This window comes from Pongo abelii, chromosome 5 (assembly GCF_028885655.2).
Source record: "Pongo abelii isolate AG06213 chromosome 5, NHGRI_mPonAbe1-v2.0_pri, whole genome shotgun sequence".
NCBI lineage: Eukaryota > Metazoa > Chordata > Mammalia > Primates > Hominidae > Pongo > Pongo abelii.
Genome location: NC_071990.2, coordinates 9,115,693 through 9,138,893, shown reverse-complemented (window position 1 = coordinate 9,138,893; position 23,201 = coordinate 9,115,693). Strand labels below are relative to the sequence as shown.

The window sequence follows — 23,201 nt, the reverse complement described above, 5'->3', positions numbered from 1 at the left end:
GCCTTGTAGTATAGTTTGAAGTCAGGTAGCGTGATGCCTCCAGCTTTGTTCTTTTGGCTTAGGATTGACTTGGCAATGCGGGCTCTTTTTTGGTTCCATATGAACTTTAAAGTAGTTTTTTCCAATTCTGTGAAGAAAGTCATTGGTAGCTTGATGGTGATGGCATTGAATCTATAAATTACCTTGGGCAGTATGGCCATTTTCACGATATTGATTCTTCCTATCCATGAGCATGGAATGTTCTTCCATTTGTTTGTGTCCTCTTTTGTTTCATTGAGCAGTGGTTTATAGTTCTGCTTGAAGAGGTCCTTCACGTCCCTTGTAAGTTGGATTCCTAAGTATTTTATTCTCTTTGAAGCAATTGTGAATGGGAGTTCACTCATGATTTGGCTCTCTGTTTGTCTGTTATTGGTGTATAAGAATGCTTGTGATTTTTCTACATTGATTTTGTATCCTGTGACTTTGCTGAAGTTGCTTATCAGCTTAAGGAGATTTTGGGCTGAGACAATGGGATTTTCTAGATATACAATCATGTCATCTGCAAACAGGGACAATTTGATTTCCTCTTTTCCTAATTGAATACCCTTTATTTCCTTCCCCTGCCTGATTGCTCTGGCCAGAACTGCCAACACTATGTTGAATAAGAGTGGTGAGAGAGGGCATCCCTGTCTTGTACCAGTTTTCAAAAAGAATGCTTCTAGTTTTTGCCCATTCAGTATGATATTGGCTGTGGGTTTGTCATAGATAGCTCTTATTATTTTGAGATACGTCCCATCAATACCTAATTTATTGAGAGTTTTTAGCATGAAGGGTTGTTGAATTTTGTCAAAGGCCTTTTCTGCATCTATTGATATAATCATGTGGTTTTTGTCTTTGGTTCTGTTTATATGCTGGATTACATTTATTGATTTGCGTATATTGAACCAGCCTTGCATCCCAGGGATGAAGCCCACTTGATCATGGTGGATAAGCTTTTTGATGTGCTGCTGGATTCGGTTTGCCAGTATTTTATTGAGGATTTTTGCATCAATGTTCATCAAGGATATTGGTCTAAAATTCTCTTTTTTGGTTGTGTCTCTGCCCAGCTTTGGTATCAGGACGATGCTGGCCTCATAAAATGAGTTAGGGAGGATTCCCTCTTTTTCTATTGATTGGAATAGTTTCAGAAGGAATGGTACCAGTTCCTCCTTGTACCTCTGGTAGAATTCAGCTGTGAATCCATCTGGTCCTGGACTCTTTTTGGTTGGTAAGCTATTGATTATTGTCACAATTTCAGCTCCTGTTATTGGTCTATTCAGAGATTCAACTTCTTCCTGTTTAGTCTTGGGAGAGTGTATGTGTCAAGGAATTTATCCATTCTTTTAATTTTCTAGTTTATTTGCATAGAGGTGTTTGTAGTATTCTCCGATGGTAGTTTGTATTTCTGTTGAAACCAACGAGAACAAAGACACAACGTACCAGAATCTCTGGGACACATTCAAAACACTGTGTAGAGGGAAATTTATAGCACTAAATGCCCACAAGAGAAAGCAGGAAAGATCCAAAATTGACACCCTAACATCACAATTAAAAGAACTAGAAAGTTCTTGAATGTTACGGAATATCTCCTATGTCAAGCCTTCCCTTGTTTTCCCAAGGAAATAAAAGTTTCCCTTGCCTCTTTCCTTCTAAAAAATAGGTGTTTTCAGGCTGGGTGCAGTGGCTCACACCTGTAATCCCCACAATTTGGAAGGCCAAGGCAGGTGGATCACTTGAGGTCAGGAGTTTGAGACCTGTCTGGCCAACATGGTGAAAACCCATCTCTACTAAAAATACAAAAATTAGGCATGATGGCACACGCCTGTAATCCCAGCTATTCGGGAGGCTGAGGCAGGAGAATCGCTTGAACCCGGGAGGCAGAGATTGCAGTGAGCCGAGATCATGCCACTGCACTCCAGCCTGGGTGACAGAGTGGGACTCCGTCTAAAAAAGAAAAGAAAAGAAAAAAAAAATAGGACTTTTCCATCTATCAGGCACTGACTACATTGTCCTGTAATTAGTAACTTATGAGCCTGCCCCAGCACCCTACCCAGCTGACAGATGAATTGAGAGCAGAGCCCATGATATCTCCATCTTTCTGTGTAGTTCAGGCTCTGCGTACCTGGAACGCACACCTTCTCCCTGGCCAACCCCCATGGGGAATGCATGTTCATCTTCAGAGATTCATCTCCTTCATCTGGTGTGTCTATGTCCATGTGTTCCCATTCACATGTCCTAAGTAGATTCAACCACATTACAACCTGCCCTGTGTGATATTTCAGCGTCTTCAAAAACTATTTAATATGGAGCCTGGCACACACTAAACATAATTATAATCTAGAATTAAGAAAGCAATATCCTGAAATAGTTTCTAGATTTTTTTTTAACTCCTCATTTAATTATCTTGGTGTATTTCCTATCGAACTTAATGGGTATTCAGTAAAACTGAACAAAAACCAAATTCAGTTGGGTGCTCTCTTATTAATGCTTTTATTATCCCAAGAACTAAGAAGAAAAATGAATATTCTAAATTAGAGAGAAGAAAAATATATTTAGGAAATTATAAAAATGGAAATTACACTTTTACCTATTATTTTATCATTGTTTATCATTGTTACCTACTAAAATGTTAAAAATAGATGTTAAAGAATTAGCAGTTACAGAGGGTCTTTGCTATTGAAATAGTCTTCACCCCATAATAATTAAAAATAAAAAATTAAACATAATAAAAATTGGCTTTTAAAAAAGACATTCTCTGACCAGTCACTTTAATGAAAATATTTGAGATTAATTTGAAACAGAGTAGCAATTTTCTTATGTCTTGATATGCAGAGATCTGAATGCTTTAGATGATGAAGATGCATGATATCCTACTTACAAAGCGGACATGTTCTGTAAAGCTACCTAAAGCACGTTTATTTGGCAAACATTTACATTGGGTTTACTATATTCTAGGAATAACTCTGAGCTTGCTATCAATCAATAATCTAAATAGTATCATTAACTACATTTCACAGTTGAGGAAACAGGCACATAGAAGTTGAGTAATGTCCATGGTTCCATAGTAAGTGGCAGAGTTGGAATTACAATCTAGGCATTCCGACCACAAAGTTTATGCCACTGTGCTGCACAAGAACTAGACAATGACAAATAAGGACTCTACGTGCCCATGGGCTTACCTTACCTGTGTGATAGAAGTATGTCTTAGGGGGGAAAAATGTCTCAGTCTGAGTTTAAAACATTGATTAAACAGATCAACTTACTTTGTAGCAAACAATGTTATACAAGTGTTTATCTATGGCAGCAATTTCTATCCCATAAAGTACTATCTCTTTTTATGGTTAGAACATACAGTTAAAAACCTCCCAGGCACCTCAACTTGGCAAAACCACATGCAACTTAGTTAATAAGCCTAACCAAAGCTCATTGTCACTGCCCTGTCAACGCTTGGTGGAGCCTCAAGCACTCCTCCAGGTACTCAGTGCAAACTTCAGAACATGCCTTTTGTTCTTACTTCCTTCTCCTTCACCAGCGCCAGGTGCAGTTGGTCACCCAACCCTGTGAATTTGGCTTCCTTACCATCCTTCAACTCCATTCTCCTCTTCGTCTTCATTGCTGCAACCTTATCCTAGCTTCCAAGTTCTCTCCTGGGCAACTGCCATGGTCACCCTATGGTCTGCCAATTTCCAAGCTTTCTTCACTCATCCCAGTTCATCCTCCATACAGCTGCAGCAGCAGGTGAACTTTCTAAAAAGCAAATTTAATTATTCCGGTTCTCTTCTGTGTTGCCATCATCTTCATTCTTCCCCCATTGCCACCTGCCTACGATAAAGTGCAAACTCCCCAGGATGGAATAATGGCTATAAATGACTGTGGCTAGCCTTGCACTGTAAAATATGGTAGCCATTAGCCACAAGTACTTTGAGCACTTGAAATGTGGCTAGTCCAACAGAAGTGTGCTTTAAGTGTAAAACATGTGCCAGATTCCAAAGACTTAGCATGAAAAAGAATGTAAAATATCTCTTCAATATTTTTATTTTGATCACATGTTGAAATGATATTTTGGATATATTGGGTTAAGCAAAATATATTATTTAAATTACCTTTTTTGTTTTCTTTTTCTTGCCTTTTTTAAATGGGTCTACTAGAAAATTTCAAACTACGTAGGTGGCTTGCATCAAGATTTCTATTAGATTGCATTGACTAACCGTGCTGAACTTTCGGTAGCTTCCAGGATCTACCAGTCTGCCCAGAATGCCCTCCTTCCACTTCTCCACTTCCAGAACTTGCCCTGGTAAAGGTGAATTTGTCTTGAAACACTCAATTTCCCTACAAAACTCTTACTAACGTTAATGCTGTATGCAAGGGCCTTCACTGTGCAGCCACATGTGGGCGTCCAAATTTCCGAAATCTACTCCTCGGGCACATGACCATCATCATTAGAGCAAATTCTTAACTAGTGTTTCCCATGTGCTAAGCACTGTTCTAAGTGCTTTACATTTATTTATTCAATCCTTATAAGAGCCCCCAAAGGAGGCCTCTAGTACCATTTAATCGCCATAGCAATCCTATGTGGTATGTATTATTCTCATGCCATTTTACAGATGGTGCACAGAGATGTAACCTTCCTCGTCACTCACCCAGCTCTGGAAGGTGCTCGTAGCAATTCCACTCTACTGGCTCTCTAATTTTCAGCCAGTTATTGCTGCCTCCACTCCAATCTTCCCTGCCTCATGCTTTTGTTCATGCTGAACTTTGGCTTTTCTGAATTGTCACACTTCATTATCCAATACCAATTGCTTGGTAGCTTAATTATCCACCATCAATTGATAAAATGCCCATGACAGGAACGATCAAACCATCTTGTTCACTGAAATATCCTCAGTGCCTAACAGATGCCTGGCACATAGTCATCAGTCAATAAATACTTTTAAATTGAAAAACAAAGATTCCAGGCCTATTGTTTTTCCTTCTGAATTGTATATAGGAACCGTAGACATATAAGCAAGACATAAAAATAATAGTGATAATAATAACAATAGCGGCTGCCTAGCATTGAATCCCTGTCGTGACAGGTCATATGCATTTTTCTCAGATCCTCACTGCCCTGTGAGGTGGGCACCATTGTCCTCAGTCATAGATGAGAACACTCAAACCACAGTGCTTCTTGCTGGAGGAATCACAGCTGCCTAGAGCCCTTCGAAGTGTTCAAATCACGATTTGATCCTTTCTCTCCATCGTGAGGCTCTAGGAAACACTCCCTGAAACCAAAAGGTTACCAAGACTAGTTGGAAAGAGAATGGATTCTATCTTCACTAAAATTATCAGAGTGCTGCTTTCATGAGGTAGAAAGCTGGCCCAAAGGGGCACTGACCAGCTTGAAGTTTTCTTCTTCCTTCCCTAGGGCACCAGGATATGGGAAAGCGAGGATGCCAAACACAAATGCTCCTTCCACTGCCTTGTGCAGGGTTGCCCTTCAGTTAGAGGATCAGTGACAGCAGAACCATGCATCTGTACTCAATTCCCCTGCCCGTAACCCCCAACTCTGCCCCTAACTCTCCCTGTAGCCACACAAACCCTTCAGATCTTCAGGAGGCCATATTTATTCAGACTTTAATAATTAAGCACTCCTCAAAGACTTTCTGTTTTCACCCAAATCTCTCCTAGGATGCAGGACTAAGCCCCTGCACTCTGAGGCTTTGCCTCATCAGGACTTGGTGATGGGTGCCTTCTACAATTCCTAGAAAACACGGTCTGTCAACCACTGGTTCTCACCCTGGTTCCATGTACACAGACATGCTTAAACTATACAACGTTGCAATAGAGTTGATAGCAGAGAGAGAGAATATCTTCTCTTCCTTCATATTGTCAAGGTTCCCACCCTGGTGCTGAGCAAGCTTTTGCTGAGTCATTCATTTATTCAGCAAACATTTATTTTGATCCTACCATGAGCAAATGCATTAGACCATGAGTCTTGGTGAAAATCAATAGAAGTTCTTCATGGTTCTTGCTTTTAAAAATGATTTGTGTATCAGCATACATAAATATCTAGAAGGTCAAGAAGAATGGCATACATTCTATGGAAAATGAACATACCAAGTCCTATAGTTTTCTTGTGGAAAAATGGGTGAGGGCTGATCAAGGAAATTTTAATGGAAGAGATAACAATGAAACTGAGCCTTGAAAATTGGATGGCGGCTTGCAGTGACTGGCAGAGATTTTTTATGGCCCCATTTGGTTATATCACATCCATTATTATTATTGTTATCATTATTTTTTGAGACAGAGTCTTGCTCTGTCGCCCAGGCTGGAATACAGTGGCCCAATCTCGGCTCACTGCAAGCTCTGCCTCCCAGGTTCATGCCATTCTCCTGCCTCAGCCTCCCAAGTAGCTGGGACTACAGATGACCACCACCATGCCCAGCTAATTTTTTATATTTTAGTAGAGATGGGGTTTCACCATGTTAGCCAGGCTGGTCTCAATCTCCTGACCTCGTGATCCACCCGTCTTGGCCTGCCAAAGTGCTGAGATTACAGGCGTGAGCCACCATGCCCAGCCCATTATTTTTTTAAGATTATGTATTTATATAGATTTAATGATTATCTAAACTAAATATAAAACTGGCCTATATGCCCATTGTATGATTTTGAATGCATTTCTAAAGCATCAGAGTATCAATTAATTTAATAAATACTAGCTAAGGGGCTGTTAAGGTTTTGGTAATTTAGGAAATCCAAATATAAACAAAAGAGAGTTTATATCTTCAAGGATTTTACAACCTAATGAGGCACTAGTAATAGTAAGTTAAATATGCTGAGTACCGTCTATATGCCAGGTATTGATCTAAACTTATTTTTGAATATTAGTTCATATATAACCTGAATACAACCAATATTATTCCCAATGTACAGATGAGGGCACAGAGCAGAATGACACAGATGTTTTAATACAAACATAAAATGATTGGCATTACCATAGAGGTTTGATGCCATAGATCAAGGGGGCCTAACATTAAGTCGGGGTTCTGAACCAATGGAGGAATGATGATTGATTGGTTTCTTTGTTCTGCTTATAGACCATGACTAGATAGTTATTAAGAGGAAACTATTAATTCCTTCTTCTTTTCTAATGCTAACATCTTCATTATGAACGGCCAGTAACATTTATATAAAAGTTTCATTTTTCTTAAAAGCATCACGTCTATCATTTAAAAACTATATTTGAAGTAGTAGATTTCTGTACCACCAAAAGTTGAAATAATGTTCAAAATTTACTGAAGGTACATAAACATTATTTTAAATATACTTGCAAAATCACTTTAGGTATGTTTTTTGGAGTACCTAAAATAATTACTTAACTCAAGCAGGTAGCTCAGATATTCAATGGTAAATAAAATCAAATGCAATTCCAGGGATGGGCATAATTCTATTGACAGACAGGTCTGGGCTGAGGCAGAGAGCTGAGGGCAGCATTTTGGCCCTGGAGTTGCCAGATGCTCTTTTCACGATATTCTGCAAGCTTTGGAGGAGGCTGTGGTAGAGAGACTGTAAGATATGAATTTAACCCCTGTATCCAAACCTATCAAAAAACCAGCAGAGAGATAAGCCATCTAATAAGGATAGAAACAGTAGGCGAAACAAATGTGACTTCCTATCTTCAGGGTGCTCTCTAGGTAATGATAAAGAAAATCATGGAAGTTTAGGAACTGTGGATCTAAAGTTGATTTATTAAAGAGTCAGAAGATTTTTTGCACAATATACTAGCTATAAATGCATAAAAAACCTGCAGGACTTCTCTGGAAATGTTTCTGTATTGATTTCATTGTTGCTTGAGTCAGATATGGATGTTTTCCTTTTATGCAAAACGCTGATGTGCACCAATTTGTGACTGGGTTCGTGCCTTCAGGAATTCTCTGTAGGGCATGTAAGTAACCATATTGTAACAGTTTGAAATTGGAAGAATCTCATTTTCCATTTCTTTTCACTTACTCAGCAACAAAAAACTAAAGGCCAATGACAACCCTTCTCTTCCCCACTCATCTCATCCAGAAAGAGGGAAAATACTTTAGTTAATACTTTGACACATTGTATTCATTTTCTGGACTCTTTCACCTTTTGATTACTGCACTGCTCTCTCCCAATTCTTTCTAAAAACAAGAATTCTCTGGAGACCATTGTTTATTTAACATAAAATATTATCTTCTAAGGAAGGTAATTACTAGGTGATGGTCCTAACACATCTCAAATGACGTCGGTTTGCAATGTCCCATATGCAGTGCTCAGCAGAGGGTTAAATAAAGCAGCAGGTTAAAATTGGCTTTCAGATGAAACTTAGAAAGCACATACAGATTTTCTTTTCAAGAAAGACTTTTGCATTTTTCTTTTAGTTATGTGCTTTTAATTTCCTGCACCTACATCAACATTTGTGGCACACCTTTGTTGTCTCTGCGGCAACTGTAAAAATTTTGCAAGGAAGGCAATGCGTTGCGATCATATTTCCAAGCCTGTAGAACACAGTTGACCCTGTCCTAGTCTTTGAAAGTCAATAGGTGAAGTTTTTGACAGAGGGGACTTCGATGATGGGTTGGAGCCCAGGGACTGTTCAGGATGTCTACTGTACAGAGGAATCTGGCTGAATCACACTGTATTGGATTCTGATGAGGGAGCTGAGTCTATGCGGGCTCAAGGACATTGTGTATGGTTAGTCTCTGAGATACAAGAACACACAGGATAAAAACATGAGAAGAAAAAATAGCATAAGTAATCTGCCTATAGATTTTTAAGAAATAAAACATATATATACATATCACTATTTGTTAAATATTGCAAGAGAATAATTTCATCTAATATCATTGTAAAAGGGAACAGTGTGGCAAAGAAGTACAACTGTAGCAAATTATCTAATTGTGACCCTCTGCATTTCACTATCTCTTGAGCTTTGCTTATTTTAATTATGGGTATCACACTGGACTCAAGAGGACACTCATTACCCCCAATAAATATCTGAATCCAGGTGAGGCAAAATTGTTTAGAGCAAAATTGTTTAGGCAAAATTGTTACCCTATGTTCAAATCCCAGTTCTGCTCTTACTGTCCTTGCGACCTTGAGTATGTTATTTAATCTTACTAAGAACCCTTTACTTACTGTAAAACAGATACAACAGTCATAATACCTACTTCACTGATTTTTTGGAGAGAAGTAAGTTAGAAAATCTATATTAAGTGCCAGTGCTAAAGTCCAGTACATTGGGAAAAACTGGCTGAATATTAAGTAACCATTATCATATCAAACAAAACCTTTCATTGATTTATTATTTTCTATACTTGAGACTGGATGAAATTTTCAAAAAATTATTATTATTATTATTATTATTATTATTATTATTTTGAGATGGAGTCTTGCTCTGTCACCCAGGCTGGAGTGCAGTAGTGTGATCTTGGCTCACTGCAACCTCCACCTCCCGGGTTCAAGCAATTCTCCTGCCTCAGCCTCCTGAGTAGCTGCTATTACAGGCACATGCCACCACGCCAGGCTAACTTTTGTATTTTTAATAGAGATGGGGTTTCACTATGTTGGTCAGGCTGGTCTCAAACTCCTGACCTCGTAATTTGCCCGCCTCGACCTCCTGAAGTGCTGAGATTACAGGCGTGAGCCACCGTTCCCAGCCATTTTTATTAAACATTAGCATATACTTGATCTTTGAGGCCACTGTAATTCAGAAAATACTTGCATTCACTTGCAAAAAATGCACACACACATACACAAAACCCGTAAGTTAACAACAGGACTGAGAAAAATATAAATCAGAGGGAGGAAATGGAATACATATTTGAGGTCTGTACTGGCAGCGCCAAATCAGAAAGCAGAAGCCACAGCAGTTTCTTAAACAGAGAATATTTAACGGGAAGAAGTGATAGCAACATAGAAAGTTGTTACTTAGGTAACTAAAAAGATAAGAACACAATTAAGAAAAAAATGAGAAGAAAAAACAACATGAATAAACTGCCTGTAAATTTTAAGCAATAAAAATGTTTATACATATATGTGTGTATATGTATATATCACTATTTGTTAAATATTGCAAGAGAATAACTTCATATACTATCGTGGCAAAAGAGAACACTGCAACAAAGGACTATTGCAGAGGTACAACTTCTGAAAGCAGCTTTGATACTTACAGATGAAGGGGAAATGGGAAGAGGTAGGAATTATTCAAATTTGTGGGCTGGAACCTAAACCTCTGAGGAAGGGGCTGGTTTTGCAAGAACTGGCAAATTTGCAAACTGGACTCAACTGCTTCTGCAGGAAAAAAACTGCTGATGCTGGGGTGAAGAATGTTCCTAGGGTGAGTGTCACAGAGACAATGGGCAGTAGAACAGAGCACCAGGGAGCCAGTGAGAAGGAAACAGGAACGAGTAAGGCCCTTCTCCCTCTTCTAGCCTTGCCGTCTCCTTCCCGTGTCCTTTATCTCCCCCCACCACTCCACCTCTGCCACCTCACAAAGCAGCATATAGGAGAGTGGGGGACAGAGATGCTGCATCTGAATTCCAATCTTTACTCTGAACCTTCCTGTCTAGCAAATAAAAAGAAAAGTAAAGTAAAACAATCAGGCAAAATTAAGTGCAAACATTGTTCTCAGAAAGCCGTCCTATAATGTCTTCTTATCTTTTAAGAAAAGCCGAACTCAGGACATCGAAGTACAAGTGAGAAAATATTCATGCCTCTAAAACAGTATGACTCAGTCAAAGGAAAAAATAAATTATCAGAAATGTAACACCAAATTGAGTTATAAAATAAAAGTTGTTCTCAACTAAGGAAAGCATGTCATGGTATATCTCAGAGAGGAACCTCATTTGAGTGCAGTTAATCCCCCCCAAAATGGTAGAGCGACAGTGGGGTTGCTCTGGAATCCTACTTTACAATTTTCAAGCTACTTTCAAAATAGGAATTTCTAGTTTATGAGCTTGGATGCTAAAGGTATTGTATACTTTATAGTGAAGCCTATTAATGCTTTCTCCAGAGGACATTAGACACAGTTTTCGTTGTCCAATACAGTCATGTGCCACATAACATTGTGGTTGAAGACCATATGTATGACAGTGATCCCATAATATTCTAAAACTGTATTTTTACTCTATCTTTTCTATGTTTACATAGGCTTAGATATACAAATGGTTACAATTGTGTTCTAATTGCCTGCAGTATTCAGTACAGTACCATGCTGTATAGGTTTGTAGCCTAAGAGCAATAGGCTCCACCATAGAGCTTAGGCATATAGTAGGCTCTACCATCTAGGTGTGTATAAATATCATCTCTGATGGTCACACAATGACAAAATTGCCTAATGACACATTTCTGGGAATGTGTCTCCATCATTAAGTGATGCATGACTCTGTGGCAATTCTCATGTTACTGTGCCTATGTGAGTAGCAGAAATCACCACCAACCAGAAATTTTGGAAATTCTAGATATATATTTTTCCATTCTTCCTCACAACAGTGGCATGCTAGTTGTGGCACTCAGCGTCCAGTGCCTGGGTAGAAAGTGGTGTCACTGCAGCATCTAGTGCTCAGTGCTGGTGGCAGTGGAGCTCTCATTAGACACGTCCTGTGTCCAGTTTGGGGCACTGTTCTCATGAGAGAGACTCTGGCTTCTCAGCTGTCTCAGTGTCTTCTCCTCTTCTTGGTTACCTGGCTGCTCAAGGAGGTATTGTTTGTCCTCCTCACTTTCCGTTGGCTTCTCCCTAGGCACAGTTTTGCATAGCCAGCCCTGGATATCGGTGAGTCACAAGATGAGGTCAAGGTGAACATTCTGAGGACAATTCTGATACCTGAGTTAGCCAACTTCTGAGGGCTCCCATCTGACGAGGCTGAGAAGAGTGTGACACTGTCTGAAGAATGAAGATGTTTTCAGCAGCTCCTTGTTCTGCCTCAGAATCCCAGTTGGAGGAAGAACTAATAGGCTCTGTCCAGCTAACCACCTATAGGAGTCCTGCTCTCTTCCAAGCTGTCTATTCTGTATGTTAACCTTCAGACTGATCTAGGGAGCCCTCCTTTTTGCCTCCCAGTTCATCACTGTGTCCCAGCAACAAGACCTGTCGCCAGGAACAAAGTCTCCCTGATAGAGCAGTGGGTAGATTGCACCATCTAAATTCCAGTTCAATTAAGAGCCTCACCTGCAATCCTGGGACATGTATCCTTTCTCTGCCTAAAATTTGATATAAAGTAAATGAATATTTGAAATTAACAAACTACAATACAGTTGACTTTATACGGTCAGTTTTAACTCCCTATGCGGTCAAAAAATTTACATGTAAATTTTGACTCTCCCAAAACTTAACTAGTAATAGCCTAATGTTGCCAGGAAGCTTTACTGAAACATAAACAGTTGATTAACATGTTTTTATATTATATGTATTATATACTGTATTCTTAAAGTAAGCTAGAGAAAAGAAAATATCATTAACAAAATCGTAAAGAAGCAAAACTATACTCACTATTCATTAAGTGGAAGTAGATCATCATCCTCATTGTCTTCACATTGAGTAGGCTGAGGAGGAGGAAGGGGAGGAGAGGTTGTTCTTGCTGTCTCAGGGGTGGCAGAGGCCGAAGAGGTGGAGGAGGTGGAAGGGAAAGCAGGAAAAACAAGAGAGGCAGCCACACGTTTTGTAATTAACAGAAATACATAGTAATTTCTGGCAAACTTTTTTACTTTTTCACTTTTTCATTTCTCTAAAAAATGTTTCTATATGGTACCAATCCTTCCACCACTTGCTTTAGTTTCAGCACCCGCGTCATAGAAGGGTCTATGTTGTGGAAACAGTCAAAAGCAGTCCTGAACCATCAGAACCCTTCTACCAAATTGTCGAACATAAATGTGTTTCCTGGCACGGCTTCTCCTGTGTCTTCTTCCTCGTTATCTGGCACTGATTCAGAAGCGCTCATCTCCATCAAGTCATCTTCTGTTAATTCCTCTGGTGTGATGTCTGTAAGTTCTTAAATTTCTTTAAGATCCATATCTTGAAATCCTGCACCCTCCATCTTTTTTTGCCTTATCCACAATCTCTTTCATGATTTCCTTGATTGGCTCTGTTGTAAATCCTATGAAGTCATGCGCAACATCTGGACACAGTTTTCTCCAGCAGGAATTTATTGTTTCTGGCTCAGTGGCTTTCACAGCTTTTTCAATAACAATGATGGCATCTTTAATGGTGTAATCCTCCCAGACATTCATGATATTCTCTCAATTGAGGGTTCTCTTCCATAGCCTTAACAATCTTTTCCATATAATACCCTGTGAAATAAGCCTTAAAAGTCCTAATGACCTCCTGATCTGGAGGGCAAATTAGAGACTTTTGCAGGGGAGGCACATAGACTACTTTGATGCTTCTGTGGTTGAACTCATGGGGTTCTTGGTGGCCAGAGACATTGCCCAACATCAAAAGAACTTTGAAAGGAAGTTACTTACTGGCAAGGTACTGCCTGTCTTCAGGGACAAAGCATGGATAAAACCAATACAGAAAAAGTGTTCCCATTGTCCAGGCCTTCTTATTATACAATCAAAAGACTGACAGCTGGTCTTTATCTTTTCCCTTCAAGACTTGGAGCTTAGCAGCCTTATAGATAAGGGGAGTCCTGATTGTAAACCTGACTGCATTTGCACAAACCAGTAGAGTTATTCTGTTCCATCCTGCCTTAAATCCTGGTGCTCACTTCTCTTCCTTACTAATAAATGTCCTTTGTGGTATTTTTTCTTCTATAAAAGGGCACTTCCAATTGCATTAAAAACCTGTTCAGGCAGATATCATTTCTTCTCAATGAGGTTTTCTTTTCTTTTCTTTTTTTTTTTTCCGAAATGGAGGCTTGCTCTGTCACCCAGGCTGGAGTGCAGTGGCCAAATCTCGGCTCGCTGCAACCTCCGCTTCCCAGGTTCAAGCGATTCTCCTGCCTCAGCCTCCCGAATAGCTGGGATTACAGGCGTGAACCACCACACCCAGCTACTTTTTGTATCTTTAGTAGAGATGGGGTTTCACCACGTTGGCCAGGCTGATCTCAAACTTCTGACCTTCTGATTCACCCTCCTCGGCCTCCCAAAGTGCTGGGATTATAGGCGTGAGCCACCACACGTGGCCCTCAATGATTTTCTTAATGGCATCTGGGACTTGTTTGCTGCCTCCTGGTCAGCAGAAGCTGCTTCTCCTCTAACTCTAACATTTTTAAAGACAAATCACTTTCAAAAATTATCAAACCATCCTTTGCTGGCATTCACTTCCCCAGCTTTATATATCTCCCCCTCCTTTTACTTTAAGTTGTTACTTTGCTTTTTGTCAAATCATATTAGAGTTTATAGATATGTCTTTCTTATAGCAATCCTAGACCCACATAAAAGCTGCATTTTCTATACGAGATAAAAAGGTATTTCACAAAAAAGTGCAAGTTTTTTGTGCCTGCTGGCATAGCTGCAGCTACAGCTTCATAAATTTCTTTTTCATTTTTCACAATGGTTTTTATGGGGGAACCATGAAATGAAATGGTGGGCAACCAGCAGCTGGTAGACCTCAATCTAGGACATATATCGAGCAATTCAAATAATTCTTGTAATATCATGACTTTTTGCTGCTTTTGGGGAGCAATTTCAGCATCACTCGTGGCCCTTCATATGGGTCCCATGGTGTTATTAAAGATTTGCAGTGTTGCATTAAACATGATGAAGAATATGCAAGAACCACAAAGATCACTATTTATTGCAATACACTATTTACTGGAGAGAGGGACTATTCACTCAGGGATGATGAACATCACATGTGTTTTAAGTGAATACTGGCAACACTTGAGCTCACCGCAATAACAACAGGAGGTGGCTACAAAATTACGACAGTAGTATAGTATATAGTACATTGAATTTTATGCACTTATGACTTCATATTGCATCTTTGTGCTTCTTTGCATTTCTTTCAACAGCAAATGGCACCACATATGGTCTGTAAATGTTTGTGTGCATAAGTTTTGAACATTTTTAAATGTTTGTTATAGATTTGTGTATATTTTATAGTAGTAAATGTTTAAATAAACTAGCATGTACATGTATTCTACGCATTCATGACACACCTAATTTCTTAATTTTTTACATAGTTCCAAGCTACACAGTTCACCTGTGAGTTTTTTCAAATTGTCTCAAATCTCCAAAAATTTTTCCAGTATATTTATTGAAAAAGATCCACATATAAGTGGACCCACGCCGTTCAAACCCATGTTGTTCAAGGGTCAACTGTAAATCTCTGCAATGAAGAAAAACGTGACCATGTGACTAAGTTATCCCCAGTACAATGTAAGCAGGTGTGCATTTGATGTCCCTGGTACCCTACTGTCCTGTGCACACCAGTTCTACTATCCGGTGAACACTCTGGGCAGGAGACATGACCAGGATGAGTCCCACTCCAGCATTCTCCAGATGTTTTATCTGCCCTGTAGCCTCTCCTAACCTTTCCATGTCTACCAATAAATAGTCCTATATACATCCTGTTGCCGGCCAGCCAGGGGTGATGTATGCTGCCCATGTGGTTTGGATCCAGGAAGAGTATTTTCTGGTCTACATGCTATTATGAAGGCTGCCCACACCCATACCCAGGGAATATTGTATACTAATCTTTCCACCCTTTTCGTGCTCTTTTTTAAAGAAGATTCTGTTGAACAAACTACTCTTAACATTTCACAAATGATATTTAGAAAGATGTGACTTCAAACCTTTTCCTTTACCAGGGAATACTCCAAAGATTCTACTTATTTCCCTTCATTTTGTAAATGTGTGGAGGAGTCTTTTGAAACTATTAGGAGAATATACTTGTAAACATTCACAATAAATTCCTTTTAGATTTTACTAGAAAATTTTAGTTTGTGTATATATATTTTTTTAATTTTCAAAATTCTTCTATTGCTGAGAATTTTAGAGTTTTTATCAGTCTTCCTGTCATGGTGCCTGGCCTGGGATAGATAGATTTTTAGCAAGCACAAACATCTACAAAAGAATATAAAATGACAAAGTGATCAAATCCTCATGGTACCATGTACAATAATAGGAAAATGGGTCAAAAATATGCTCAAAGTTGCATAATTAATATTTTACCCTAAAAAATGTGAGAAGTCAAAAGCATGGCATGGATATGATGGCATTCTGTGCTCATTCCCAAATATGAGAGTGAACAATTACAAAATTATCTTCCTTTTTACCAGTAAGTTATCTGTAAAGTTAGTCTCTCAGTTTTGCTCAGGGCCTGTATTTCCAGTGGCTGTCCTGCCTTTACCTACCAATAATAGACATAGTTTATAAGTTCAACCAATGATACATCGAAACAGATGTTTGTTTTCCACAAGCCACACCCTAAGCAAAAGAAAGCCTTAGGATACTAACAAGCTAATGTAGTTTATGGGCATAAGAATTCAATGTTTAGAAGATTATAAAAACAAGGTTTACAGAATTATTTTAATTATTCATTAAGATATTCTCTCTTTCTTTTGGGAATATCTTTTTTATAATACTTAAGATTGTATGGTCATTAAAAAAAACTCCAGAGGGCACAAGATTTCCCCATCCTTGCCTGGGAAAGATTTTCTTCTGAGCTATAAATGTTAAGATCCTAAACCTTTATAGATGCCTTCTGGTGATGCAAGAGGCCTAGGGGACAAGTTTTGAAAAGGGGTGCTTAAAAATATTCCCTGGGAATGAGAGATGTTTAAAAAAATGCTGCTGTTATTCGGAACCATATGAAATTGCTGATACTCAACTATTTTGATCTACAGAAGGGCCACTTCATATGGCTCAGCCTGCCACTCTGACTGATATATTGTATTATAGGTTTATAGTACCTTATAGTTAGCAGAGCCCTTTCTCATACATGATTTTATTCCACCCTCAAATAATCCATGTGGTAGGAAAGTTATAACTATTTCTTTCTCATAGATGAGAAATCTGTGCTTTAGAGGAAAGATGGGGCTTCCTGGCCTGCGTCATGTAACTCTAAAGAAGCTGAGCTGGTGCTCAGACTCCCACTGCAGGCTTCTCAGTAGCAGGCATGGCCTTCACATACAGGTGTCAGGACGGCTCCCAGCTGGGGCAGGAAGTGCAGGCCAACATGGAGACAGAACTCATCTCCCAGCTGAAGTTTCCTGGCTGTCCTTTTCTAATTTACACCAAAACTTGGTCAAATGAATACAGAAACAGAATCACTTCCCTACAGCAGGGATAATCCTTCATAACTGGTCTTCATTACTGATGTTTGGAATGTATTTTTCCCCTCAGTGGAATAAAGGCTGTTGATGTACCCGGATTATTGGGCATATCTGGTTTGTTACAACTTTGAGAAGGGTCAACAACCTTAGGGGTATATTCATCGTATAGATTCCCATCAGTGATAGGAGGGCAGAGTGGTAGGCAGAATTCTTAATGGCTCCCAAGATTCCCACCCCCTGGTATACAGAGCCTGTATATGTACCTTCCCTTGAATATCTTAGTGGGATCTGTGAGTATAATAAGGTGGTTACTCCTATGATTGTGTTATGTTCTATAAGACTCCTTCTTAGAAGACTAGAGAAGGAGTCTCCTGCAATATGTCATACCAAATTCTGCCAATAACCAGTGAGCTTGGAGGAGACGCCTGAACTCCAGATGAGACTACAGCCCCAGCTGACCCCCCTTGATTCAGTCTGGTTAGAAACTCTGAATAGAGGAGTCACCTAACTTGAACCTGGAATCCTGACCCATTTAAATGCTAAGGTAATAAATTTGTGTTGTTTTAAGCCTTTAAGTTTGTGGTAACTTGTCATCCAGCAATAGAAAACTAATACCAAGACATAGTGCTTCAGATACTTTCATGATTTGCCTACATGAGATTAACCTAAGTTGCCTAACTATTCATTTTCAAGGCTTGAAGAGCATTTATGTGAAGAGAATAATCCATAACCCTGTATGCTAAACTCAAAAGCTATGTTATGTCAACTCATACATTTTCTTTATTCAGTTTCTGGAAAACAACATAATAATAGACTTTCTGTGACATACATATATTTGCTATCTGAAATATTCTCAACAATAAACATTTCTGTTTTCTTTCACAATATAGAAAATTTAAGTAAATACATGCAGTTTTGTTAGTTTTTTTAAACATAATATAAATAATTGCTGTGCTATGTTAGATTGTGTTAACGTTTGCATGGTCCTGCACATTGGTTATGTATTAGCTTCATTTTATAGATGAATACATTAAACCATAGATTAGTTGAAATAATTTGTTTAGAACTAGTAACTGGCAATGTTGGAATAAACTCAGCTTTTTTGACTCCTGAGTTCAAGGTTATTTTGATCATGGCATTCCTAAAAAAGCAAAATAAAGAAAATACAATAACTGTAATGGAGAAAAGTGAATACTTTTTTCCACAAAAACTAAAATAACAACAACAGCAAAAATCCTTTGGTTAGGAGTGATCATGTTGGTGGATGTGGTGTTTAAGCCAGTTTTCTCCGTAACTAAGTTAGAGCCTCAGGAGCCTGGGATTCCCTCCTGAGATAGCTCCCCTGGCTCCACCCTCTGTTAATTCACCAAAATGTATATTTTTTACCTTGCTGATATTGATTTGATTTGCAGAGACTTTACTTCTTCAGGATTTCAACTTTCTGCTCATCTTTTGTGTAGATGTTTTAGATGACCTTTACTGCTTCTGAGTCTGTCCCTACATTAAGTCTGTGTCTGTTTTTTCCTTTGTGCGTGGAACTCCAGTGTAGTTTATGCCCTGGAATCTCCTGAAGGTGTTAAGGTCATCTTGGGTTCTACAATATGCCAATTCTGTCCAGGTCGAATTGCTTATACTGAGAGTTGAATGTTCAAACAATTTAAACCAATGAGCTATGTTCGGTATTTGTTTGATATGTATAAAATATAAAAAATAAGTAATTTTATATCTATATTAACTTGCTAATGAATTGTATAAACCCTTAATGACTGGAATTTTTCATAAATTAAGTATCTAATTATAATTAAACTGGTTAAAAATAATTGAAGTAGACTTAATGGTCAATCAGGCATGAGATATCATCCATTGCAAAGGTGTTTAACAATTTCTTTTCATATTATGGAGAAAAATATAGGTCAGAAGAAAACAGCAATGTTTTTGTATTTTTCTATAACAAAAGTTGATATAAACATTTTTCAGGCATAGTGTATATAAAATATTTTATTTCACAATGACTACAACTAATTCTGGAACAATAGATTATCCACTTGAAGCATCTATTTCAAAAAATACCAAAATCAGGGTTAAAAAATTAGAAGCCTTTAAAAAGTTTAATTGCTATTTCTTAAATTTTACTTTAAATGTAATGATCCAACTTAACCCAACTTATAATAGAATATAATTGGTTATGCTAAAACATTATGCAAAGAAAACATATTTCAAAGTAATTTGTATAGAATGATAATTTATTTGGACAATTCTGATGGAAAGAGCAAACATCAATATTGTTTTTCTTTTCATGCAAAGAATATGGATCATTTCTTTACTCTTCTACATTTTTTAAGTTATTCCACAAGGAAATACATTATTTTGGTAATAAATAATTAAAATATGATATTTTTACATTCAGCAATTAATATAGATAAGTATAAAGGAAAGGACTTTCAAAAGTCACTCGCCTGGGGTGTGTTCTCCATGAATAGTTTCTGGATTTCAGATCACCTCATCTGATTTCTCTGTCCTGACTTTTGACCATACTCTCTAAGTCTATCTTCACTTTCCATGGTTTCCTGGTATTCTCTTTCAAGTTCTGGTCTTGCCTCTTGACAATTCTTTTTTTTTTTTTTTTTTTTTTTTTGCTTTTGCCTCTTCTCTGGTTTCCATTTTGAAAAAATCGAACGTCCTCCTTATTGGTAAATCCACACTTCTTAATCTCTATGTTGATAATTCCCTACGTTAACTGTCTTCTTCTTCTTGAAACAATCTCTCCATTGGCTTCCATGCCACCGTATCCTCCTGGCTTTCTTCCTCTCTGACTGCTTCCTAATCTCATTTACCAGTTATTTCTTAGGTTTTATTCTTCTGTGTTAAATGTATGCTTTCCTCTGGACTCTGACCTAAATTCTTTTCTTTTCCTGTAATATGCTGTTAACCATTTGCCAAATCTTTACTACCAAAATGCTGCCAAAACCCACACTTTTGCATCCAACCCATGACTTCTCTTCTTAGCTATAGACCCACGTAAGTGAGAGCCCATATACCACACTCAATGTGTCAAAACCAGAGCTCCTCATGTGTCCCTCCAATCCCGATCCTCTTCTCATGTTCCTTACACAACAAATAATGCTATCATCTTCCCAGCTGATTGTTCAGAAATTTTGGAGTCCTATGTAACCCCATCTTTTCTTTTTTCTCCTGTGTTCAATTAATTACCAAATGATACTGATTTCCAAAATCTATCCACTTGTCATTATCTCCATTATCTTCTCCATAGTTTAATCCAACATCAACTGTTTTCTTGGCTAAAGCAAGCTCTTAACTGATTTCCCCACAATTACTCTTGCTCTCCTAAATTTATAGTTCACACTACAGTGAGGGTTATTATTATTATTTTGCCAAAGCAAAATGGTCTTTTATTGTCTCAAAAAAAATTCTTACTAATTCGAAGAGTCTCTTTATCTAGACCCTGCATTCCTTTTCAGTCTTATCATAAACAATTATCTTCTGTCTATATATTCCAGTCATACTGAACTTTTTCCTTTAGGGTTTTTGCATCGTATTGCATCGTAAATCTATTTTTCTTACATTCTGTTTTCTGGTTTAATGTCTATTCCTCTTTCAGTTCTTGGTTTATATGCCAGTTCTTCTAGGAAGTCTGCATTGATTCATCCCTTTCCTCAGACTCAGTAAGATCCCTTTCTTTTAAACTTCAATAGCACAAGTTAGTTCCTTAATATTTGCCATCTCCACTTGACTGTACATTTAAGGAGGGCAAGCCTGTGTGTACTTTTGCTTTGCAGTTTTTTTCTCAGGACCTACAACAATGCAGACTCTATAACGGTGCAGTCACGTTGCAGATACTCAAAAAACATGTGTTGAATAAATGACTGATGGGACGGTGTTGGTTCTTACATACCAGCTGTCCCCAGTGTTCTGCCAGCTCCTTGTCAGCTGAGGCCTTGTCCCAATTATGAAAGAATACAGAGAAAAGACAGAGAAATAACTTACCACTCTTCCTTGTCCTGACATGCCCTGGACCATGCCTTTTTACAAGCTGCTGAGCCTTAGTTATTATGTGTGAGGAACAGAGTATTTCTTGCAGCCCAAGAAGGTCTTTCTTTCTCTGCATTCATGGAAGGAATAGGGATAAGTGTGTGCAATTGCTGGCTCTGGTCCTAATCAGAAGCTTGAAGAACCAGAAAACCCATGACATATGTCTTGTTTTCTGTCTGAGAGTTTGCACGTTGACATCAATCAGTGGTCAGTGAGGAACTGCAGACTACGTGGAATGGGGCTGGGAGTGGAAGAAGGAATGTTACTGCTTCATCCAAAACAAATTTCTCAATTGTTTGACAGTTGTTGAGCAATGAGAAAAGATGCAGTCAATCTGTGATTTTTTTATTTTGCACTTATGATCTGAAGTCTTTTGGCAACACATCATGCTAGTCAAGAGTGGTGGAAGAGACATTGCCATAGTTTCTTCTTTAAGGTTTAGGATCTAGATGGCATACAACAACAACAACAAAAAAACACAAAGATAAGGTAAAACAAGACTACTATTAATATGTAGACATAGCTCTATTTATATATGCTAAGCCAAACTAACAGAATAGAATACCTACATAATTTCCAAACAAAGTTTCAGAAAATTGTTAAACATTAAACAAGATACAAAAACTTAAAGTTTTAATGTTTTGACATTTCAAAGTTTTCAAGAATTAGAAATTATTTCTAAATTTTTCCAGTCGCGGCCTCAGACTCACTAGAAGTTTGAAGATGGAGTTCACACTTGGAAAGATCACCTTGGGTTTGGCTATAGGCCTGTTCCGTCAAATCATTCATATTTTTCTTCTAAGGAGCAAGGCAAAAACTCCAAATGATTTACATAGATGCCCCTAGGAAAGAAACCCATAAACAATATAAGCAAATTAATGGGGAAGGATTGTGAAGAACTGCAATATGTCTGAGATTTTTATCCTATTTGGACATGAACAAATTAGCCTGCCATAGTTTCTTGGTTGCTAGCGGAAGACGTGAGACTCCTGGTTCAGAGACAAGGACTTTATGACTCACAGCACAGCAAGCAGCATGGGCATCATGTCTGTGCTGAATCATATTGCCTCTTGCCTTCCAAATCCTAGAGGGTAATATTGAAGGGCCCTGGTGGATCTTTCACATACAGTTGGCTTGTGTGAGGAAACCAACACATACAGCTGGAGAACCCTAAACTCAGGATACCTGAATGTTTTATAAGCAGCTAAAAGCATATTGGCCTTTTCTGCCAGAGGGGGACTCTAAATTCCAAGGCTCTTCATTCTATAACCATCCTTGAAAAAAATAGCCCCTGTGCTCACAAGACATACATAAAAATGAAGAACCATGATAGTTGTTAAAATAAAGGGAAAGAACTTAGTTTTGCATTTTTCTGTTTTCTTTTTCTTTCTTAGCTTAGACCTAGAAAGCAGAGGATGCTTCAAATAATACTAGTTGCTTGTGCTGTTAAAATGAACGTACATGATTAGATATTTATTTATGTCTTTTCTTTCTTTGTTTTCCCTCATCATGACCCAGTTTGCTTAGTATACAGTCAGGACCAATAAGTGTTTTTTATCTGTATGAATGCTCAGAGGGGTGTAATATAAGCATTGCTATAGCTCATTTCCAGAAAAGAGGCCACACTTGTATAGATTTTTTTAAAAATTACCAACAACTGGCCCAACCCTACTCTGACTTTGGCCACACAACTCTCAATACTGAATAATATCAAGCTGTAGTTCAGACATATCACCTAGTACAGACATTTATTGTTATTTTATGTCTGTGTTACACTGATAAAATTAAACAATACTATGCTGCATCACTTTATTTATGCATAGGAATACAAACAATTCTACCAGGAGTTTTAATGTTAGTTGTGTGTATCAGGGCATAAACCCATGAAAAACACTTCCTTTACCTATG

At 38.2% G+C, this 23,201-nt stretch overlaps 1 long non-coding RNA gene across 1 annotated transcript in view; it reads right to left on the bottom strand.

The window, feature by feature from the left end:
• LOC134761648 (uncharacterized) overlaps positions 1–21,429 on the bottom strand; it is a 61,045-nt gene extending 39,616 nt beyond the window's left edge. The window contains exons 1-2 of the long non-coding RNA XR_010140568.1: positions 21,249–21,429; positions 12,515–12,567 (exon numbers count right to left, since the gene is read on the bottom strand). This is a non-coding gene — a long non-coding RNA (uncharacterized LOC134761648). The remainder of the gene's footprint in view (positions 1–12,514; positions 12,568–21,248) is intronic.
• Positions 21,430–23,201: the final 1,772 nt, after the last annotated feature.